We start from the raw sequence: 20,882 nt of genomic DNA, 5'->3' as shown, positions 1-20,882 counted from the left end.
GCAGGCCAGGCAGCATCTGTGGTAAAAAGTACAATCGACATTTCGGGCCGAGACTCTTCAGCAGGACTGGAGAAAAAATGTTGAGCAGTAGATTTAAAACGTGAGTGGAGGGGAGGGAGAAACACCAGGCGATGGGTGAAACCTGGAGGAGGGGTGAAGTAAAGAGCGGGACAAGTTGATAGGTGAATGAGATACAGGGCTGGAGAAGGGGGAATCTGAAAGAAAAGGACAGAAGGCCATGGAAGAAAGAAAAGGGGGGAGGAGCACCAGAGGGAGGTGATGGGTGGGCAAGGAGACAAGGTGGGAGAGGGAAAGGGAATGGGGAATGTGAAGGGGGGATGGGGCATCACCGAATGTTCGAAAAATCGATGTTCATGCCATATTCTTAACACACTCTGGCATCTGAAAAGTGCTTCCTGCTTAAGATGCTGTTTAAGCACAGCGATGACTTACTGGCAGCAAACAAAATTACTAATTACTTTATCAGTCACACTTTTTCTCTCAAAAGCGAGCAGTACGACCAATAGCCTGTGCTTTTGTACTGCCTATATGACCTGCGTGAATTGAAGTCTCAAAGGTGTAGGACAGTTATGGCGAGGCGTGTATGGGCTGAATCGAGGCAGCAGGGAGCAGGGAGTGAGCCAATGTTTGGCCATTGCTGAAGCAGGCTTGGAGCTGATCAAAGTGGCAAATCTGAGACGAGGCAGTGCAGTCCAGGCCTGAGAGCAAGAAACAAGCCAATGTTTCACTGATTTAAGCCCCAGGCCGGATTGGCAAGGTCTGGTACGGACTGAAACAAGGCAGCAGATCTTGGGTTCGAGAGTGTATCAAAGCAGCAGGGGCCAGGTCCAATAGCAAAGAACGACCCGCTGTTTGGTCAATTTAAGGGCTAGCCAAATTGAAAAGGTCAGGGTATCGGGGCCAGAGATGGACAAGCAAGTGTTCACCTCACTGCTCGCAACATTTACTCATCTCTGTGCTGAACGCTGAACTAAAGCTGTGGCCTGAAACTGACGGACTCCTGTATCAGCTGTAACTGGCTTCGTGGCTGTGAACTCACTTGCCTGAACCTCAGTTCTGAATGTTATTTGCTTACTTTTATTGTTTGCATGATTTTTTTTCTGCACATTGGGTATTTGAAGATCTATCCTTTTTCCTTTTATGGGTTCTATTGGGTTTCTTTGCTTAGTGGCTGCCTGCAAGGAGATAAATCTCAAGGTTGTATACAGTATATATCCTTTGATAATAAATGCATTTGAACTTTGACCTCATCTACTGCCACCAATCAATGTGAAAATTTGAATGCTGCATTAAAACCACTCTGCCTTTACAACATGTTTGCCTTATTCCCGCAGTTATGCATTATGCCAGGTCAAATCTGCTTCTGGTATTCCCATGCACAATTCTCACTGGAATCTTAAACGTGTTCCTATTTCTTAATTCTACTTATAAAGTCTCCGCTTCCCGTTTACCTCATGGTACATCTCTTCTTAATGCTAAAATATTTTCATCCTTCATCACTAACACCTCACTCTCTCTCTCTTTCTGCCATTTTCCCAACCTCATTTTCCAGCAGACAATCACTCTGTCCCATCCATCAGTCTTACAGGCCACAATCGGTAATGATGGGACACGACACCTCCACCACAGTTATTCTACACCACAAGCTTTGAAGAGAAATGTCCACTGTACCTCAGTACATATGACAATAATAAACCCATGAACATTCTCTGAATCATCCCTTGCAATTGATTCAGTCTGGTGTTTAGCCTATGCCATGGGTATTACTATCAATTTATTAGAGTCATAGTCGCAGAGAAGTACAGCACAGGAACAGGTCCTTAGGCCCATCTAGTCCCATTTAAACTACCTGCTCCCGTTAATCTCATCAAGACCATAATTTTCCATACCCCTTCCATCCACGAGCCTATCCAAATTTCTCGTAAAAATTAAATTCAAACCCGAATCCATCACTCCTGCTGGCAGCTCATTCCACACCTTAAAGACCCTGTGAGTGAAGAAGTTTCCCCTCATGTCCCCCTTAAATTTTTCACCTTACGCCCTGACTTTTGGTTGCAAGTCCCACACAATCTCAGTGGAAAAATCCTGCTTACATTCACCCTATCTATACCCCTCATAATTTTGTATTTCAATGCTGAAGGAAGTGAAAAAGAACCCGAGGGTAACAGCAAAAAATCTGTGAAGTTCGCTAGAACTTGCTAAAGTCTCTGTTCATGTGTCCACTATAGGAAAAACACGGAACAAGAATGGTGTTCATGGAAGGACACCACGGAGGGAACCACTGCTCTCCAAAAAAAAACATTGCTACACATCTCAAGTTTGCAAAAGACCACCTGGATGTTCTACAATGTTTTGTTAACAGTTGAGACAAAAGTTGAACTTTTTGGCAGAAATGCACATTGCATGTTTGGAGGAAAAAAGGTACTGCACACCAGCACCAAAACCTCATCCCAACTGTGAAGCATGGTGGAAGGAACATCATGGTTTGGGGCTGCTTTGCTGCCTCAAGGCCTGGACAGCTTGCAATCATTGAGGGAACAATGAATTCAAAATTGTATCAAGACATTTTACAGGAGACTGCCAGGGTAGCAATCTGTCACCTGAAGATTAATAGAAGCTGGATAATGCACAAGACAATGATCTGAAAGACAAGAGTAAATCATCAACAGAATTGTTTCAAAAGAAGAAAATTTGTTTTGGAATGGCTGAGTCAAACTCCTGACCTTAATCCTATAGAAATTTTGTGGTAGGACCTGAAGCATGCATTTCATGCAAGGAAGCCCACCAACATCTCAGAGTTGAAGCAGTTTTGTAAGGAGGAATGGCCTGATATTCCTCCAAGCTGATGTGCAGGACTGATCAACAGTTAGCAGATACGTTTGGTTGAAGTTATTGCTGTACAAGGGGGTCACACCAGTTACTGAAAGCAAAGGTTTCCATACTTTTTCCAACAAATACATGTAATATTGGATCATTTTTCTCAATAAATAAATGAACAAGTACAATGTTTTTTGTGTTATTCGTTTAATTGGGTTCTCATTATCTAGTTTTAGGACTTACACGAAGAACTAATCATATTTTAGGTCATATTTATACAGCAATAGAGAACATTCTTCAGGGTTCACAAACTTTCTAGCACCACAGTAGATGACAAACAACAATGGATCCAGCACTGACCCTGTGGCACTCCATTAGTCATAGGCCTCCCACAAAGCCAATGTCTAATCCAATTTACTACCTCATCTTGAATGCGAAGCAATTGAACCTTCTTGACCAACCTGAGCTATCCTCCAATCATCAGGTACCTCACTTGTTGCCAGGGATGATTTAAGTATCTCTGCTAGGGTTCCTGTAATTTCTGCACTTGCCTCTCACAGAGTTCAAGGGAACACCTTGTAGGCCCTAGGGATTTATCCACCCTAATTTGCCTGAAGACAGCAAACGCCACCTCCTCTGTAATCTGTATGGGGTCCATGATCTCTTCGCTGCTTGCTTCACTACTATAGACAGTCTCCTGAGTAACTACAGATGCAAAAAATCCGTTTAAGATCTCCCCCATTTCATTTGGCTCCCTGCATAGATTACCATTTTGATCTCCCAGAGGTCCAATTTTGTCCCTTGCAGTCCTTTTGCTCTTAACGTACCTGCAGAATCCTTTAGGAATCTCCTGCATCTTGGCTGCTGGGTCAAACTCATGTCTTCTTTTACCCTTCCTGATTCCTTTAACTGTTCTTTTGCATTTCTTAAATTCCATAAGCACATAATTTGTCCCTGCCTACTGTGCACTTCCTTCTTTTCCTTAACCACAGCCTCAATATCTTTTGAAATTCAAGGTTCCTAAAACCTGTTATCTTTACCTATTATTTGGACATGCATATACAAGCCTTGTGTCCTCAATTTTTCTTTACATATGAAGACCTCCCAGTTACCGAGTATGCCTTTGCCAGTAAACAGCCTGTCCCAATCCACACTTGCCAGATCCTCTCAGGTACCAGCAAAATTAGTCTTTCACCAATTTAGAATCTTGACCTGTGGACCAGACCTATCTCTTTCTGTATTTACTTTGAAGCTAGTAGCATTATAACGACTAGATGCAAAGTGTTCCCCTACACAAACTTTCATCACCTGCAAAAGGTGACATTCCCAAACAGCTGATCTAGTGTCGCACTCTCTCTCATTGGGACTTCTACGTACTGATTAAGGAGACTTTCCTGAACACATTTGACAAACTCTATCCCATCCAGCCCTTTTACAGTGTGAGAGTCCCAGTCAATATGTAGAAAGTTAAAATCATCTACTATAGCAACCTTGTTTCTTAAAACAGCCTGCAATCTCTCTACAAATGTATTTCTCTAAATCCCTCAGAAATTTAGAGAGTCCTGTGGACTTGTGTCCAGTATGTGGCACACTTCCATCTCCTGTGGACTTGTGTCCAGTATGTGGCACACTTCCATCTCCTGTGGACTTGTGTCCAGTATGTGGCACACTTCCATCTCCTGTGGACTTGTGTCCGGTAAGTGACACACTTACACCTCCTGTGGACTTGTGTCCAGTATGTAGCACACTTACACCTCCTGTGGACTTGTGTCCAGTATGTGACACACTTCCATCTCCTGTGGACTTGTGTCCAGTATGTTGCACACTACCATCTCCTGTGGACTTGTGTCCAGTATGTTGCACACTTCCATCTCCTGTGTCCAGTATGTGGCACACTGCCATCTCCTGTGTCCAGTATGTGGCACACTGCCATCTCCTGTGGACTTGTGTCCAGTTGTGTCCAACTTGTGTTGGGTGGTCTATAACTTAGCCCTAATAATTCGGTCATACATATCTTATATTTCAATTCCACCCATAACATCTCACTAGACGAGTTCTTCAGTCTGGCCTGACTGAGCACAGCTGTAACATTTTCCCTGACTGGTAAAGCCTGCCTTCCCCCTTCTATCCCTCCCATTTTGTCACATCTAAAACAACGGAACCCCAAAATATGGAGCTGCCTGTCCCGCCCCCCTTGCAACCAAGTCTCACTATCGTAACTCCAGGTGTCGATCCACGCCCTGAGCTCATCCGCCTTTCCTACAATAACAGCTCACTACATTAGTTACACAAATGCTCAACCTTTTGATTCCTGACTTTGAGTTTGCGTGAAGAGATTTGATTTGTGCTGCACTCTATTCAGTTAGGTTTTGCCCAAGATTGGTTACTTTAATGATAGTTTACCTTCTGTCTGCAGAACAGCAGATAACTATCAGTTACCATGATTTCTTCATGTCTGTCCTTCTCCCAGAGTCTGTTCTGGAGATAACGCAAACAGCTCACGACAAATTCCACGCGATCCCTCGCAGGGTGGGAATAGGTGTAGCCACAATGACTGCTACACAAAGGCAGCATCCCACAATCCAGTTATTCAGTGAAACGGTGAGATTCACCCCTTCCCACACAGAGAAATGACCAAATTCCAGTGCACACACACACAGGTAAAGACGTGTAGGGTGATACTTGTGTGAGCACGCACACAGTAAACTCAGACGCCACACTCGCCCTCACACAGACATACATATACATAGTCGCATACACATAGACAGAGTCATATACACACACACACACACAGACACAGACATACATATACATAGTCGCATAGACATAGACAGAGTCATATACACACACACACACAGACACAGACATACATATACATAGTCGCATAGACATAGACAGAGTCATATACACACACACACACAGACATACATATACATAGTCGCATACACAGACACACACACAGACACACACACACACACACACACACACACACACACACACACACACACACACACACACACACACACACACACACACACACACACACACACACACACACACACACACACACACACACGAGATTGAATATCCTTTTGAGTAGTGCCACGACAACAACCTCTTAATCAATGCCAGCAAGATGAAGGAGCTGATTATTGACTTCAGGAAGAGGAAACTGGAGGTCTATGAGTCAGTTCTCATTAAAGGATTGGAGGTGGAGAGGGTCAGTAGCTTTGAATTCCTTGGAGAGTCATTTCCGAGAATCTGCCCCGGGACCAGCACGTAAGTGCTGTTACAAAAAGGCAAGGTAGCACCGGTGCTTGCTGAGAAGTTCCTGCAGATTCAACAAGTTTCCAAAATATTTGGTGAAGTTCTATAGCTGCAGAGTGGACAGCATCCTGGCTGGTTGCATCATAGCTTGCTAAGGAAACGCAGTTGCCAGGAAGGGAAAAGTCTACAGAAGGTGGAGGATGGAGACAAATCTGTCATAGGAAAAGCCCTCCTCACCATTTTTATTTCTGTTATGCCACTGGCATTTAGGCCAGCGATGAAGGTCCTCCATTTCTGGCGATGTTCAGGGCTTCTTTCATCATGTCAGTAGCTTTCTCTCCGTTTTCACTGCTGTCAGTCACACAGATCCCTAATGAATACCACTGCCCTCAGGTACAAAAGGATTGTCCATTGCTGTTTCCAGTACAATTTTGTTTGACTAGTCAGGGTCATTAGCCCCAAGCTGAACATGCAAAGCTAGATGCCCTTGTGGTTTGGAGGCTCGTCCGGCCTCTACCCTTTGACTTGGGTGATGCTACTGAGAGCCAAAGCACAAAGCCCTGACTCCATCTAAAGTCCTCTGGGCCATTGAGGCATACAAGCCTCCAAACCACAAGGGCGTGATGGAGCACATTTAAATGGAGCGCTGCCACATGAAAACAGCAGCCATCATCAAGGACCCGCAGGTTCCACATCACCAGGTTCAGGAAGAGTTATTACCTTCCAACCTGAAGCAGTGTGGATAACTTCACTCCTCACAACTCTGAGCAACCTGCAGACTCACTTTCAAGGACTCTACAACTCATTCTCTCCATATTATTTATTTATATATCTGCACAGTTTGTCTTCTTTTACACACGTGTTGCTCATCAGTCTTCTTGCATGTCTAGTTTTACAGAAATTATATTGCATGTCTTTATTCTCCTGTAAGATGCCTGCAAGAAAGTGAATCTCATTGTAGTCTATGGTAACTTTACAAACTTTAATTTTAAAAATGTACTTTGAACTTTGAAGCTTAGCCAAGGGAATATTAAAATTCTCCTAAACCCTATTAAATTGTTGTAAAGCAAAAAAAACAATTGTGGGTGCTGAAAATTTTATGCAAGTTATCATCGGCTGACCTTGGCGTCAATGCAGAAGGTCGATCGGAAGGTCTATGACTCTGAGAGTCCACTGGGGAAATCAGAGGAAGAGCGGGAGAAACAGAGGAAAGGAGCATGGGCAGGTGGGACTAGCTGGCTAGGCTACAAATTCAGCATTGATGAGATAGGCTGAATGGCCTGTTTCTGTGCTATATGACTCTCTTGACGAAAACCAAAAGAAATACAAAGCAGCACTTCTAAAATGGTTGGAGACTCTCGGAGCCTCGTGCTGAATCTCAGCTTCAAAGAGCTACCAGCTTTAAAACGAAACTGAGGGCTCCCTCTCTATATATGGAAACAAGTTTAAAAACTCCTTGGAGTTCCCCTTTCTCCTTCTGATCCTGGGGGGAGGGAGGGGAAGAATGGGGTAGAAGGGAGGGAGAGAGGGGTAGGGAGAGGGAGAGATAGGTAGGGAGAGTGAGAGGGAGAGAGGGGAGGCAGAGGTAGGGAAAAGGGAGTAGGCAGGGGGAGGGAGAGGGAGACAGGAGCACCAACTCATTCAGCCATCCCCAGCATCCAGGTCTCTAAGTTGGAATGGTCCACATCGCACTCAATAAGTGAATCAAGCTGCAAATCTCGATAAACGCTTCCACCGAGCGCAGTGGAGTAAGCTTTGCGAGCTAATGAGCCTCCTGCCTTTGTTGTAACATTAAGTTTCGCACTTAAAGAGCAGCATGGCGAGCGAGCTCCCTCCGAGGGGCAGGCAGACAGACAGACAGAAAGAGGCTGTGAATTGGTAGAGAGCTGTCACTGTCACCGCCGCCAGGCACGAAAAGCTGCGCGTCTGCCTCCTGGGAACGGAAGCATCTACGGTGAAGCGTTTGCTGGATCTGTGGAAGAACGGATCCCGTTAACCCACGCTCGCTCCCTCTGCCAGCGGCTGGTTTCCTGGCTCCGGGGTCCGTCCTTACCTCTGAAGCTCAGGGTGGCCACTGGGTCGCTGTGCCTCCCGCTCTTTTCCACGTTGGGAAGGTTCCTCGCCGCAGACAGCAGACATCGCAACATGCTCCAACTTGACTGGGACAGAAAACGGAGCAAAATAACGTCCAGGAGAGGGAAATGAGTCCAGGACAGGCGCACCAAGACTGGCGCGGTGCAGGGGAGTTGTCGAGGGTGAGTTTCGCCTTTTTCCGACACTCCCAACGGGGGGAAACCGTTCGCTGGTAATTTCTTGTCCCGGGGGGAAATGACAATCCAAGCTCCTCCCAATAAATTTAGGAAAAGCTAGATACCTTTCATGATTTAACCCTTGAGAATCACAAGATTCAAAGGATTCTTAAGTTCAAAAATTCAAAGTAGATTTGTTACCGAAGTATGAATTCAGCGTACAACTCGAAGATGTGTCTTCATCACAGACAGCCACAAAGCAAATAAGAACCATGGAATCAACTCGTTCAAAGAAATAAAGCATCAACCCCCCCCCCCCCGCAAAAAAGAATCTATTTAATTTTTCTTTGTTCCGGTTTCTCAGCCAAGACTGCAACTATGCTTGCTTTGGCCGTCTACACAGAGAAACCATGACTAACTCCCACATCATCATCAACATCGGCACTAGGAAAGAAGGGGTAAAAGTCAGCCGACGTTTCAGGTCGACACCCTGCATCAAGACACAAGTGCTTCTGCAGCACTGAAGAACAGTCCCGGCCTGAAAAGTTGACAGTTTGTTCATCTACTGAGTTCCTGCAGCATTTTGGGTGTGTGTTGTACCGGAATCTGGAGCAACGTACAAACTACTGGAGGGATTCATTGGGTCAAGCAGTGACTGTGGGTCGGGATGCCGCTGTTGACGGGATGCAAACATGAAGGGGTGTGGTACAGAATTTAACTGTTGATGCTCCAGGTCAAAACCCATCATCACGACTGCAGACACACTGTGTTTCCACTGTGATGCAGGGTCTTGACCTGAAAGGTTGACAACTCCTTGGGTTTATAAACATTGTAGTACACCCACTGGCTTTATTAGACACACCTACTCCTTGATGTGATAATGAATTTTAAGACATGCTGCTCCACAGAAAACAACCCATGTTTGTCCACTGCCCTTTAATCCTGACAACATCCTCTGCACCCTCTGCAAAGCCTCAACTTCCTGCCTGTAACTGGGTGACCATAACTCTATGCAATACTCCAGATGTGACCTAACTAGAGTTTTATAAAGTTGCAACATAACTTTCTAACTGTTGAAGTCAATGCCTCAACTACTAAAGGCAAACATGGTTATTTGAGTTACTGTCACCTTCGTGTCAGACTGAACCAATCTGGCCAGTCCTGCTGAAGGGTCGCGGCTCGAAACGTCAACTGTACTTTTTTCTATAGATGCTGTCTGGCCTGCTGAGTTCCTCCAGCATTCTGTGTGTGTTGCTCGGATCTCCAGCGTCTGCAGACTCTCTTTTGTCTGGCCGTTCTCCTCTGACCTCGCTCATTGAGAAGGTGTTTTTGCCAACAGAACTGTCGCTCACTGGATGAGATTGTTGTGTTTTGGACCATTCTCTGTAAACTCTGGGAACTGTTGTACATGGAAAATCCCAGGAGATCATCAGTTTCTGAGATAACATTCCATGGTCCAAGTCACTTAGATCACATTTATTCCCAATTCTGATGTTTGGTCTGAGATAGTGTACCTCTTAAACATATGTGTGTTAGGAAAATAAAAGGATATGTACATTGTGTGGGCAGAAGGGATTAGTTCAGTTGGCTGTTTGATTACTAATTTAGTTGGTTTGGCACAACATTGTGGGCTGAAGGGCCTGTTCCTGTGCTGTACTGTTCTAAGTTCTATCTAATCAGCCAATCATGCGACAGTAACTCGATGTATAAAAGCATGCAGACATGGTCAAGAGGTTCAGTTGTTCAGACCAAACATCAGAATGGGGAAAGACTGTGATCTAAGTGACTTGGATGGTGGAATGACTTTTGGTGCCAGACAGGGTGGTTTGAGTATCTCAGAAACTGCTGAGTTCCTGAGATTTTCACACACAATAGTCTCTAGAGTTTACAGGGAATGGTGTGAAAAACAAATAAAATATCCAGAGAGCGGCAGTTCTGTGGGTGAAAATGCCTTGTTAATGGGACAGATCAGAGGAGAACGGCCAGACTGGTTCAAGGTGACGGGAAGGAGACAGTAACTCAAATAACCATGGGTCACAACAGTGGTGTGCAGAAGATCATCTCTGAATGTATAATACGTCAAACCTTGAAGTAGATGAGTTTCAGCAGCAGAAGACCATGAACATACACACCTCCTGTACCTAATAAAGTGGTCACTGAGTGTATATGACATAAAATTTATTGTTGTGTGGCAGCAGTACGGTGCAAAGACATAAAATTGCCATAAATTACAAATTAAATAATTAATGCTGAAAGAAACAGGATAATAAGCTTCAACACACACAACATGCTGAAGGAACTCAGCAGGTCAGGCAGCATCTGTAGAAATGAATAAACAGCCAAAGTTTCAGGCAAAGACCCTTCATCAGGAATAATGAGGTACTGTTGACGGGTTCTTAGACCATTCAGAAATCTGACAGCGGAGAGGAAGAAGCTGTTCGAGAAGAAGGCACATCCCGGATGGTGAGGGTCCTCAGAGATGGATGTCACCTTCTTGAGTCACTGCCTATTGAAGACGTCCTCAGTGATGGGGAAGGTTGTGCCCATGATGAAGCTGGCCAAGTCTACAAACCCTCTGCAGCTTCCATACCAATGCACCCAGTTAGAATGCTCTGCACCGTACAGTATATCTAGAGAAATTTGCAAGTGTCTTTGGTGACATAACAAATCTCAAACCCACAGTTATGTAGAATCGCTGGCTGTAATAAGCACCTCAGGCCTGCGCGGGGAGCCAGAGAGCATGGGGCTCTGAGGTGCTCCTCCAGACTAGAGGAACTCACTCTTTGTATTACGATCTCCTGGTGCTTTCTTTTAAGCTTGTTAAGTTTGTTTTGATAGGCTGAGGGATTCCATGTTACTTGTACTACTCACAGCGTCCTAGTTTTGAGAATGTTGAGAACATCTCCCGGTGCTGCTCAGCCAAGCCACCAATGTTCTGTTGGAATTCTTACAAATGGACTCTGGTCACCATCTCTACACCGGAGTCCACCTTTCTTCTGCATTGTGACAATGGCCTTCCTTGCATCAATACGTCTGGGCCAGATGCGTAGCGACATTTGCAGGCTGCCCAGCACAATCCTCACTGATTTGATTTGATGAAAACGAAGCACTTCAGTGCATATACATGTGGCAAAGTTCACATCTCCTTAAAACTTCTTCCCACCCATCTTAAAAGTTATGCCTCCGGCATCTGTCATTTTTCCCTGGGTGAGAAAAAGATTCTGACTATCTGTGCTATCTTCTCTTCTCATAATTTTATAAACTTGGATTAGGCCTCCCCACATCCTCTGACTCTAAAGAAAACAATACAAGTTTGTCCAACCTCTCCTTATAGCACAAACTCTCTAATCCAGGCTGATTTCTGTGCCCTCTCCAAAGTCTCCACACCCTTCCTGTAATGGGGCAACCAGAACTGCACGCAATACTGCAGATGTGGTCTAACTAAAGTTCTCCACAATTACAACATGTCTTCCTGAGTCATACTCCATGTCCTGACTAATAAGGTCAAGCAGATCATCTGCCTTCCTTATCACTCTACCTACTCACATGACCACTTTCAGGAGCTGTGTACTTGGACACCAACATCCTTTATATATCAATGTTGTTTAGGGTCCTGCCTACAAACATTTACAACGGTTACATTGCCAGTGGGAAAATTTCACCACATTGTCACAAGATAACATTATGAGTGTTGGGGTGGAGATACATTTCCACCAAAGGAGGTGTACAGCACTCCTTCCTTCCAATGGCCTGCAGATCACCCTTGGACAAGGTGTAGCACCTGCTTAGCCCCCGATCAGAAGCCATGGGAGCAGGTGGTGGATTGTCATCTGACCAGTTGGTGCAGATCACCAGTCCTGGTCATGTGACCACTGATGCCAGGCAAACAATCTCCGAAGAGTATTGATATTGGTTGGGGTCACCCATCTTCTAAAGACACTGCCTAGAAGAAGGCAAACCACTTCCATAGAAACATTTGCATAGAACAATCATGGTCATCAGACCATGATCACCAGCTTCAAATGACACAGCACATAATGATGACGATGAACATCATGAAATGATATCAAAAATCTCCACTATCTGGCCATGCCATCTTCTTACAGAACCATCTCACAGGAGATACAGAAGCCTCCTTCTGTACCTCCTGCCTGAAGAGAAGATACCTCTTACCTTCCTATCATGTCCTCCTTGTGCCCACCCTCCTTCCTTTTCTCCGATGGTACAATCTACTCTCCTATTGTATTACATTTTCTTCAGCCCTTTACCTTTTCCACCAATCACCTCCCAGCTTCTTACTTCAAAGTTCAAAGTAAATTGATTATCAAAGTGCATATTTGTCACCATATACAACCCAGAGATCCATTTTCTTGCAGGCATACTCAATAAATCCATAATAGAATCAATGAAAGACTGCACCAAATTAGGCATTCAACTAGTGTGCCAAAGACAACAAACTGTGTCAATAAAAAGATAAAAATAACAATAATAGATAAATAATCAGTAAACATTGAGAACATGAGATGAGAAGTATTTGGAAGTGAGTCCATTGGTTGTGGGAGCATTTCAATGATGGGGCAAGTGAAGTTATACCCTTTGGTTCAAGAGTCAAGGGGTAATAACTGTTCCTGAACCTGGTGGTGTGAGTCCTGAGGCTTCTGTACCTTTTTCCTGGTGGCAGCAGCGAGAGCATGGCCTGATTGTTTGGGGTGGGGGGGGGGGTGGGGGGTGTCCCTGATGAAGGATGCTGCTTTCCTGTGTCAATGCTCCCTGTCGATGTGCTCAGTGGTGGGGAGGGCTTTACTCATGATAGACTGGGCCGTATCCACTACTTTTTGTAGGATTTTCCATTCAAGCAATCGACAGGATAGAAGCTGTCCTTGAGTCTGAGGTACGTGTTTTCAGGCTTTTCTGTCCAATGGGAGAAGAGAGAAGAGAACACGTCTGGGTTGGGTGAAGTCTTTGATGATACTGGCTGCTTTACTGAGACAGCAAGAAGTGTAGACAGAGTCTATGGGGGGGGGGGGGGGGAGAGGCTGGTTTCTGTGATGTGCTGAGTCCTGCAGTCTCTTCCTTGTAAAAACTGTATAATTGATGTTTATCCTTCTCCAGTGAATGCTACTTATCTGAGGCAATGTGCCTATGATGCTCTGTAAGCTTTTTGTTGTACCTGTGTGCACCTATGCATGTATGGACTTGCACATAATGTATTAAACTTGACCTTGGCTTTGATGTCCATCCTTTATAAGATAGTTAAGACCATGAGACACAAGAGCAGAAATAAGCTTTCGGCCCATCGAGTCTGCTCCGCCATTTCATCATGGCTGATTTATTATCTTTCTCAACCACATTCTTCTGCCTTTTCCCTGTAACCTTTGATGCCCTGACTAATCAAGAACCTATCACCTCCACTTTAAATATACCCAATGACCTGGTCTACACACACGTCTGTGGCAATGAATTTCACAGATTCGTCATCCTTTAGCTAAATAAATTCCTCCTCATCACTGTTCTAAAGGGACGTCCCTCTATTCTGAGGTTGTGATTCCCCCACTATGGGAGACATCCTCTCCACACCCACTCTATCCTGGCCTTTCTGTATCCAGTAGGTTTTGAGGAGATTCGTCTCTCCCCCCACCGCCTCCTCCCCCACCATTGATTACAAGCTCAGAGACATGAAATGCTCCAGATACATCAACCCTTTTACTCCCAGAATTGTTCATGTAAGCTTCCTCTGGGCTCTCTCCAACACAGCACATCCTTTGTTAGATATTGGGCCTGAAACTGCTCACTAACTCCCAAGGGCAGCAGAGACTGGAGAACCAAGGCAGAGGGTGGTAGCTGGAGTGGGTGGGGAGGGGGAATCAAGATAAATATAAATCATGAAATTCACTGCAAGTCAGAAGAGGCTCAAAGGGCAAAATGGCCTTCCACGATCCCTATGATCTTATAACAGCATCCGGAGCCAGAGAGCCAGAAGGAAGATCTTAAGGCAAGAGATCTATGGAGATTGGCACTGTAATCACCAGTTAATAATAGATCCATAATTACAGGGTTTGTCTGAGGTCACTGAACTGACTGGAACAAGTTTGAGTCCTGAACTTTAAGAAGCATATTAAATCTATGAGTTTAATCCTTGGACATAGAACATTGAACTCAGCAGCACAGTACAGGCCCTTCAGCCCACAGTGTTGTGCCGACCTTCACACTACTCCAAGATCAATCCAACCCTTCCCTTCTACATAGTCTTCCATTTTTTTCTTTCATCTATATACCTATTTAAGAGTTCTTAAATACCTTTAATGTATCTGTTTCGACCACCAACTCTGGCAGCACATTCTACACACCACTCTGTATACCAAAACCTACCTCTAACATCCTTCTATACGTTCATCCAAACTCCTTAAAATTATGCCCCCTGGTATTAGTCATTTCCATCCTAGGAAAAAGTCTCTGACTCTCCACTCGATCTATGCCTCTTATCATCTTTATCAAGTCCCAGCTCATCTGCCTTTGCTCCAAGGAGGAAGAACCCGAGCTTGCTCAACCTATGAATCAAAATCTGAATCATAATCTGAGTGAGCCTCATAGGAAATGAATCATTGAAGCCCTCCAGAAGATTTGATTCAAATTTATTCATCACATGTACATTGTGTTACGAATGTGCCACAGCTCTGAGGGGCCGAAGGGTGCGGGGTAGCCCCCTCCTTTGTGAGAATCGCAAGATCACTATTAAGTCAGTTCAGGGGACACAGGAAATGAGAGAAAGACATGCAGAATCCACAAAAGGGTTGGAATGTGTCCTGGCCTCCGAAAGGCGGACCCATTGATACCGGCTATTGTCTCTTGGAGACGGACTTGTGTATTGCATCCTGCACGATGCATCGAAGCCCCCCCAGGCAATGAACCGAGGGGGAGGTTGGTGGAGGGATTGCATCATCCCAACCTGATCGACATCTGCGACCCTGTGAGTCAGGATAAAAAGAGGGTCTGTGGGAACAGCCCCTCAGACGCACCAGAAGAAACGCTAGCGATCCCGTAATAGCAAAAACCAGTGGAAGGCCACATGCGTCCGTTTCCATTTGCCCCGGAATCGGTGGCCTTTACCACGGAAGAACGGTTTTTAGCTAACAACGGGGAAATCAACTCCCAACGACTCTCGAAGGATTGACATCATAAAAGGAATGGGCAAGTTTTAACCCGTCTTTCTCTCCAACCAAAGGCTGCAGCCTACAGCTTGACTGAACTAAAGTGACTTTTATATTTCCATCGGACAATACATTATCCCCTAGACAACGATAGAGCTATTTCTTATTGATTATTATTATACCCGCGCTTTTAGATTTAGTATTGACGACGTATATTATCTGTGTTTGCATTGATATTATTTTTGTGTATTTTTATCAATAAATACTGTTAAAAATAGTACCATCAGACTTCAACGGACCTCTCTATCTTTGCTGGTAAGTGACCCAGTTACGGGGTACGTAACAACTTGGGGTTCTTGTCTTGGGATTTGACACCAATTGGGAGGCCAGTGAATCGGGCTTGTAAGTCCAAACTTGGATCTGGTTACGCGGGTAGCCAGACGGGAAACCAGCAAAGATGGACGTGTGTGAATTTATAGAAAACTCGACTCTGGAGGCACTAGAGGCGGCCACCAAATCAGACTTGATAAATTTGGCGAAGTGGTTAAACCTCGCAGAGGTGAGGTTGTCAATGAAAAAACGGGAGGTGTGAAGGGCAATAACTCAGTATTATATTGGGAAGAATGTGTTTACAGCTGAGGTATTGGAAAATATCCCTGAAAAGGTATCAGCTAGTGGGATGGCTCAGTTAGAGTTGGAGAAATTAAGGTTGGAACATGCAATTAGGTTAAAGCAGCTGGAAGCAGCTGAGAAGGAGAAAGAAAGAGCCGAGAGAGAGAGAGAGAGAAAGAGAGGGAAAGAGCTGAGAAGGAGAAAGAAAGGGCCGACAAACAAAGGGAGCATGAGCTCCAGCTAAAGGAGTTAGAGCAGGACAGAGCTGAGAAGCCAAGAGAGCATGAACTTCAGTTAAAACAGCTGGAAGCAGCTGAAAAGGAAAAGGAAAGAGCCAAGAAGGAGAAGGAAAGGGCCAAGAAGGAGAGGGAGGCAGAGAAACAGAGGAAACATGACTTGGAGATGGAGAAGTTAAGGCAAGAGCAACGAGTTCAGGGGTCAGATTGAGAGGAGCGGTTTAATGTTAGTCGGGAGTTGAGGTTAGTACCTCCGTTCGAGGAGACGGATGTTGATAGTTATTTCTTGCTTTTTGAAAAGGTGGCAGTGAATCAGAAGTGGCCCAGAGATCAGTGGGTGGCGTTGTTACAAAGTGTGTTAAAAGGGAAGGCACAGCGGGCATATACGGCGTTGTCCATGGAGGAGGAAGAGGAGGAGAGTTATGACAAAGTAAAGGCGGCCATTCTCCGGAGTTATGAGTTAGTACCTGAAGCGTATAGACAAAAGTTCAGAAATTTAAAGAAAGGGTGGAATCAGACGTATACCGAGTTTGCCTATGAGAAGGGTGTGCTCTTGGACCATTGGTGCACCGCAGAAATAGTGAACAAGGATTATTGGCGTCTCAGGGAGTTAATTCTGATTGAGGAATTTAAAGGGTGTGTTTTGGAAGATATCCGGATGTATTTGAATGAGAAGCCAAATAAGTCCATCTCAGAATTTGCTAGGTTCGCAGATGAATATGCCCTAACCCACAAGACAAAGTTTTCCTCGAATAAAAGTTCCCAGAGAGACCGTGGGAAAGATCGAGAAAGCCCGCCGGCTGAGGCAGAGGTCCCGCCGGGAGCTAGTGGTAAGATTGAGGGGGAAAGGCAAGACGGCCAGAGGTTTCCGGGCTTGACCTGTTTTAATTGTGGAAAGGGGGGGCATATTGCATCTAGGTGCTTTGCTCCGAGGAAAGACAGGAAAAGGGAAAGCAGCAGTCCCTATTGGATGTGCCGTGGTAATCAGTAAATTGACAAGAGAGCCCCAGGTAGACAGAGTTTGAGAAGGGTCTGAGACTTGTATGTCAAATGGAACCGTGTCTGTGAGGGAGGGAGGCACCCCAGTTCCAGTACGGATCTGGAGAGACACGGGGGCTGAACTATCATTGATCAGCAGTAAGGTACTAGATTTTGGTCGCAAGACGGGAATGGTAGCTGTGAAAGGAATAGGCAAAGGGATGGAAATGGTGCCCTTGCTTAGGGTCATTATGAATTGTGAGCTAGTCTCTGGACCAGTTGAAATGGCGGTGCGATCAGAATTCCCGAGAACGTCCTTCTGGGTAACGATTTAGCCGGTGGTAAGGTTTGGTCAGCAATGACGCTGACGAGCCGGCCGGTGAGCGTTGCAGCCCCGCCCCTAGAGTCCAAGATCTATCCCACATGCGCGGTCACTTGCAGCATGTCGAGAAAGGCAGCTGAGAACGAGAACAGTTTAAATCTGGCCAGTATCGATTTGGCCGAGACGTTTTTACCGACCCTGTACCACGAGGGTTTAGAGGGTGGTAAAATGAAGAGTAGTAAAGTGAAAGAGAGTAAGGGAGAGGAGGTAGACCTGCCCTTAGCGAGGAGAAAAGTTCTAGTGGCAGGAGATAAAGATGAGAAACAGATAGAGCTGTTAAAAGGTCCAGAGTTGGACATGGATAATCTGTCTGGTTTGGCAGAACTGTTTGAAGAAGTTGAAAATTCTAAAGGTGTTCCCGATAATGAAATGAGGGCAGTCCTAGATGAAAAGAGTGCCCTTACCTTGAAGAAGTCTGCTGGGTTGGCAGATGAGGTTGTTTCAGCCCGCGGGGTTGAGTTTACTCCGGAAGGGAGTTGCCCAGAGAGTAGCTGGGAGAATCAGGGGAATTTAGAGTTTGGACCAGGTACGGGTATTGAAAACCTGGAAGAGGCAAATGTCCCGTTGGAGTGTGTCCAAGATGTGGATGCACATGGTACTGAACCTAGTAATGAAGCTCAGAGAAAGTCTGAGGTATTTGATTCAGTTGACAAGGGAGGCAGTCCTTGTGGGTCAGATAGACTTGGTTCAGCGAAGAAAGGGTTAACCTTGGTAATAGTGGGAAGTGAGAGTTCCCAGGTGTTTGTGCTCGAAGGTGTGTTAAAAGTTAATGCGGAGATCAAAAGTGAGGAGATGAATATTATCATTGAAGAAAACGGGAAATATGTAGTTCCCAAATCGAATGAAGAAAATTTAAAACCTGCGGATCACTTACAGGTTGAGTTGGAAGATGACGGGGCCCCCCATGCTATTGTTATTCCAGAGTGTGGTGTGAAAAGGCAGAATTTGAAATGCTGCTTGAACAAAGAGTTCGAACTGAAAACTAATAGCCTGAAGGGTCCTGAAGAGAAAGCTAGCAACTTGCGTAAAATTAAAGAATTGGGTGGAAATTCAGAAGATGGTCTAAGTTTGGGACACAGTGTTAATAAAATAACTCCTATGAAAGAAGCGGGCAAAAGTCTATTTCGCTGGGTACCCAAGCTCCCCACGTGGGAACTAACCGGAAACGAGGCGAGGGTTAATGGGGACGCCATTTTTAAATAGCAGAAACCGGTTTTGAGGGATTTCGACAAAGCCTGTGAATAATAAAAGACAACCCCCATGGAAGCCTGCCTGTTAAGTTTGAAAGCAACATAAAGATTAGTATTTGCGTGAACTGTTGTAGTATACCCGTAAGCTAAGATCACAACTCTTTAGTTTTGTTGGCTAAAGAAAAATATGAAAAATAAAAACAGGAAGTTATTGAGTTGGAGTCTGATGCTGCAAGAGTTCGATATTAAGATACAGCATATTAAAGGAAGTGATAATGTGCTCGCAGACTGTTTATCTAGATGCTGAATTGAATGTATAACTGTATTACTCTGTAGTGAAAAGAAAAGCTTTTGTATTGTGTTAGATTCTAAAATCCTGTAAGACTCTGTACTACTTCGTTTTCACCGCTGGTGAAAACGCTTTGAAGAAAGGGGGTGTTACGAATGTGCCACAGCTCTGAGGGGCCGAAGGGTGCGGGGTAGCCCCCTCCTTTGTGAGAATCGCAAGATCACTATTAAGTCAGTTCAGGGGACACAGGAAATGAGAGAAAGACATGCAGAATCCACAAAAGGGTTGGAATGTGTCCTGGCCTCCGAAAGGCGGACCCATTGATACCGGCTATTGTCTCTTGGAGACGGACTTGTGTATTGCATCCTGCACGATGCATCGAAGCCCCCCCCCCAGGCAATGAACCGAGGGGGAGGTTGGTGGAGGGATTGCATCATCCCAACCTGATCGACATCTGCGACCCTGTGAGTCAGGATAAAAAGAGGGTCTGTGGGAACAGCCCCTCAGACGCACCAGAAGAAACGCTAGAGATCCCGTAATAACAAAAACCAGTGGAAGGCCACGTGCGTCCGTTTCCATTTGCCCCGGAATCGGTGGCCTTTACCACGGAAGAACGGTTTTTAGCTAACAACGGGGAAATCAACTCCCAACGACTCTCGAAGGATTGACATCATAAAAGGAATGGGCAAGTTTTAACCCGTCTTTCTCTCCAACCAAAGGCTGCAGCCTACAGCTTGACTGAACTAAAGTGACTTTTATATTTCCATCGGACAATACATTATCCCCTAGACAACGATAGAGCTATTTCTTATTGATTATTATTATACCCGCGCTTTTAGATTTAGTATTGATGACGTATATTATCTCTGTGTTTGCATTGATATTATTTTTGTGTATTTCTATCAATAAATACTATTAAAAATAGTACCATCAGACTTCAACGGTCCTCTCTATCTTTGCTGGTAAGTGACCCAGTTACGGGGTACATAACAATTGAAACATACAATGTACAGTGAAATGCAACTTTTGCGTTCAGAACCAACATACCCAAGGACACGCTGGGAGCAGGCCACAAGATCCATCACACATTCCGGCACCAAGATATCATGCCCACCATTTTCGGCAGAACAACGCAGACCACAAGAAGCAACAAAACAACAACATCAAAACAAAGCAACACACAAAACGCTGGAGGAACTCAGCAGGTCAGGCTGCGTCAACGGAAAAGAGTAAACAGTCGACGTTTCGGGCCGAGGCGCTTCATGAGGACCCCGCTCCTATCCCTCCCTCCCACGCACATGCACGGTCCTACAACTCCAGAACAGGCTGTCTTTCACCTCCAGCCTCCAGGGAACTCTGACTTGGGGTTGCAGACTCACAGGGATTGACAGTATTGGAAAACTCTGAGCCTAGGGTTCCAGAATAAGCTGGCCAGTTGGATGGTGATGTGAGTCAGATGATGGTAGTAGATGGGATGTTTCTCAGTTTGGTGGCCTAGACCAGTGGTGTGCTACAGGATTTGGTGCTGGGGGAGTCCAGGACCAAAGTGCACAGCCTCAGTCCCTTTAGAACAGAAATGAAGAAGAATTTCCTCAGCCAGAAGGTGGTGAATCTGTGGAATTTATTTCTACAAACAGCTGTGGAGGCCAGGTCATCCATATTTAAAATGGAGGTTGACAGGTTCTTGTTTAGT

General features: G+C 45.1%; 1 protein-coding gene across 1 annotated transcript in view; it reads right to left on the bottom strand.

Moving 5' to 3' along the window:
• LOC140726118 (dysferlin-like) overlaps nucleotides 1-20,882 on the bottom strand; it is a 388,334-nt gene that overhangs the window by 348,738 nt on the left and 18,714 nt on the right.

The sequence above is a fragment of the Hemitrygon akajei genome, chromosome 4, assembly GCF_048418815.1.
Source record: "Hemitrygon akajei chromosome 4, sHemAka1.3, whole genome shotgun sequence".
NCBI lineage: Eukaryota > Metazoa > Chordata > Chondrichthyes > Myliobatiformes > Dasyatidae > Hemitrygon > Hemitrygon akajei.
This window is presented reverse-complemented; position numbering and strand designations above follow the sequence as displayed.